The sequence below is a fragment of the Eurypyga helias genome, unplaced genomic scaffold (genome assembly GCF_000690775.1).
Source record: "Eurypyga helias isolate BGI_N326 unplaced genomic scaffold, ASM69077v1 scaffold13407, whole genome shotgun sequence".
Classification (NCBI taxonomy): domain Eukaryota; kingdom Metazoa; phylum Chordata; class Aves; order Eurypygiformes; family Eurypygidae; genus Eurypyga; species Eurypyga helias.
This window is the reverse complement of record NW_010262424.1, coordinates 2,787-6,770: the sequence shown is the minus strand read 5'-3', so window position 1 is coordinate 6,770 and position 3,984 is coordinate 2,787.

Genomic DNA, 3,984 nt, shown 5'->3' with positions numbered 1-3,984 from the left:
TGGGTTCAGGCTGGATCTGGTTCCTTCCGGAGTTCATCCCTTCAAAACACTTCTCCCCGTGGAGGCAGCAGCAGTCACAGGAACGGAGCATCTACCATTTAGAGCTGCATACTCTTCTCTCTTTCCTATCTCTGCTTCCTGACGCAGCTTGGCCGTGCGAGGAAGAAAGCACGATTGTGAGTGTGTACGGGCCTGACGCAGGCGTCCCCGCAGTCCCCCGGTGCTCCTGTGACAGCAAAGGCGGGGTGATGGCGAGAACTCCACTGGCAGCATGTAAAATGTGGTTATGCCCCGGAAGGGGGGGAGAGCTGTAGTGTTTTCCAGTTGGGTCATTCTTCTGCATGCAATAAACATAGAAAGTGCATCTCTGGCTGTGTTGTCTCTGCAGGCCGAGGCCGCAAAGGGGCCGAAGGTAGGGCTAGTCCTCCCCTCATGCAATCCTAGCCCCAATCCAAACCAAAACCCTGTTGAAGTAGGTGATTTTGGGGGCTTGTCCTGAACCTGTATGGAGGCAGATGCGTTGCAAGGGAAGGGATGACCTTCAGTAGCAGATGCAGCCCGTGGCCTTGGCTGCAGGAGCCACCCAGCAGTGCCTGAAAGTCTGCACTCGCTATTTCTTCTGGAAAGTTTTCCCTCTGTGTCACTCCCAGTGCTCTGCCCTTGGTGAAACGAGCAAGTCCTAACTCCCATGTGTCCCTGTTGAGACGAGAGACGAAAGGTTCTTCCCTAGTTCCTACCCTGTTGAGAGTCCCCTGGCTTTGTGGGATGAGAAAAATGACTTTCCATTGACATGAGATGCTCTTTCCCCTCTCTCAAGGGCTTTTTTAGCTGCTGCTGCTTGGGAAATCCAGCACCCCCAAAATAATCTGTCAGGGTAGAGGTTTTCTCACCCTCTCTCCCACCAAACCAGCAGCATAGCCTCTACTTCCAAACAGCCTAGCTGGCATTTGAAGACTGGGCTCCAAGGAGGAATTCTTCCCATGCTGGCAGGCTCAGCACAGTCACCGGTCCCGTTACCTTCCTGCTGGTAGGTAATGCTCCGCACTAACGATCTCAGACCAGCTATGGAAACACCCAGATTCCAGTCCAAGCTCTGCCCAGGCTCTGCAGGGGCTGTGTTTATTGCCAGGCCCATGGCTGGTGGCTGTGGCTGTCTTGGCTGCCACGATCGATACGGGGCAATTTGTTGGTTTACAGTGGGGAAAACTCTTCCACACACCCTGGAGCACCCGTTCCCAGCCTGGCTCCTCCTTAGAGCGCCGCTGGTACACGGGGCGCTCTGCACGCAGCACTGTGGGCTGGTGCTGGGCTGTGATGGACCCGGGGAGAAACCGTGGCTTGACCTCCTGCCAGGGCAAGCCCGACAGCCCTTGGAGCACAGCCAAGTGAGGATCCCATCCCAGTGCAGCCAAGGAGCCCGGGACTGGTGCGGTTCCCAGCAGTCCTCGGGACTCTGCAGAGCTGCTGGCAGCAGCCTTGCTGTGCTTTGCTCCCCTCGGCAGGCCGAAAGCAGACGGGGATCTGTCAGCAACGGGGGCTGTTGCCTCTTCTGCAGCTTGGCTCCGCCAACAGGTGAGTTTGCTGCGAGGCTCCTCCTCGCCCCACTCCGTGGGGCAAGGTACTGGGCTCTAGGGCTGCCTTCGTCAAGGCTGATCCCCTGGTACATGAGACAAAACCGTGCTTGTTTGTAAAGCATGATGTTCTCGTGGAGACTGCGCTGCATTGCCGATTAAATCGCTCTGGGGAATGCTCTTTAAGGGCCTCGGGGTTCTGGTAGTCCGGTCATGATTTTGGGTAAAGCGCTCCCTAAATGTGCGGTGGGCAACCTTTACCTAGGGCTGGATGAAGGCGTTAAGAGACAGTGAGCCCACGGAGCAGTCTGGCTGGCAGAGCAGTGTCCCTGGACGGCTGCCCTGCCTTTCGTTTCTGCAAAAGAAACCCCACTAAACCCCCTTCTCTTTGCTGTCAAGTGGTGCTCAGCAGCAGAAAGCAGTGCAGGTTGTGTCCTCCTGATATGTCCGTGGGAGACGCTCCTCAGCCGTGGGGCTTCCCAGGGCCTGGCACGGTGGGAGTTGCTCAGGAGGAGCCAGGTAGCGCTTCCCTCCATCCCCCCAAGCGATGGAGCTGCCTCCTCGTGGCTTTCCCAGCTGCCCTGACCTCGACATCGCTGTCGTTGGTTCTTTGCCGGTGGCAGGGTTGGGTCATAAATGTTTGAAATTCAGCCTATTGCTTCATTTTTGTCAGGCTAGATGAGCTGTAGCACCTTTGTTTATGGTTTTTTTTGGACTGGATGAATGTGCAAATTCACCTGCGTCTCACGGATGTGAGCTGGGTGTTGTCAGAGGCCGCGAGGTGCTGCAGGAGCACGGCTGGGCTGCGATTTTCCTGCCCCGTTGGCTCTCCAGGCTGCTGCGCGAGCCCAGCTCCCCGCTCCATCCCAAAACCAGCCCTCCCAAACACAAGCGGGTCGGCTTTTCCCGGGCAGCCACTCCGGCGTGACTCTGAACAACAGTTTTGACAGCGAAGCATCTGCCCCCCACCCGCCCCCGAAAGACCTAATTTGTGCAAGTTGCAGAGGCGAGCGAGCTCCCCGGGTCGTGGCGGCTCCTAAACGTGCAGGGAAAGTGCAGCCGGGCAGAGCTCGGGGTGAGGTGAAGCATCATGTCCCAGGGTTCTGCTGTCAGGACCTGTTGGGAGGTGCGGCTGCTACAGGAGGGGTGACAGCAGTCCTGCTGTCGGGAATGAAGCAGTCACCCGCTGCTGGGTGGGGAGAAGGAACGGTTGATGGAGGAAGCCGAAAGTCAGCAGAGTTTGGCTCTAGGCAGGCAGGTCTTGGGCTGAGAGGGGTCATTTCAGGGGGGGCTCTCTCCCCTGCGCAAATTCTCTCCTTTACAGCATCGTTTATCTGCCATGAAACTCCAGGAACGCGGTAGCTTTCGGGAGCTGTCAGCTTGTGCTGAAATCATTCAGGATCATGGTTGTGAGGAGTCCACGTGCATGAATCATAGAATCATGGAATGGTTTGGGTTGGAAGGAACCTTAAAGATCATCCAGTTCCAACCCCCTGCCATGGGCAGGGACACCTTCCACTAGACCAGGTTGCTCCAAGCCTCATCCAGCCTGGCCTTGGACACTTCCAGGGATGGGGCATCCACAGCTTCTCTGGGCAACCTGTCCCAGTGCCTCAGCACCCTCTCCGGGAAGAACTTCTTCCTGATATCTCATCTAAACCTCCCCACTTTCAATTTAAACCCGTTCCCCCTTGTCCTGTCACTCCCTGCCCTTGTAAAAAGTCCCCCCCAGCTTCCTTGTAGCCCCCCCGCGCACTGGAAGGTGCCATAAGGTCTCCCTGGAGCCTCCTCTTCTCCAGGCTGAATGCAGCAGCTTGGCTTCCCAAAGTCAGGAATCCGATCTGGAGCATTTAGGTACGTAGAACACAGCTCTGACATGGTTTGTGGCAGGCTCTCATGGGGAGCAAGCCCATCTGACCACACTGAGGCAGCACCGGGCTGCAGAACCGTCAGCCCCTGTTCCACAGCACAGCGCTGCACCGGCCGAGGCTCTGGGCTGGAAAGGATAAAAAGAACTGGAGCGCAGGAGGTGAGGAAGGGGGAAGAGCTCTGTGTAAAAAGGACCAGGTACCGTTCTGCGTCACTAGCCCGGAGGGCTGTGCCAAACAATAAACACCGTGGTGTCTGAACAAATGACAAGCTTTTATTCCTTTTTTTTCCCCCCGTACTGAAAGGAAAAGATGTCAAAATCACACCAAAATTAATGACAGTTCTCCAAACATCTGAACAGCACAAACACGTCCAAGACAATGAAGGAAACAGCAGTACATCGGGACAGATGACGGAAAGCCAGCGTCCTTACTGCTCCCAGCCGTAAGCAACGCGCGCGCTACGCGAACCGGATTGTTTGGCTTCTGGGCCCCAGCTAAGGCACAAATTAAGACACTGGATAGTGCTCCTCAGCTTGAGCAAC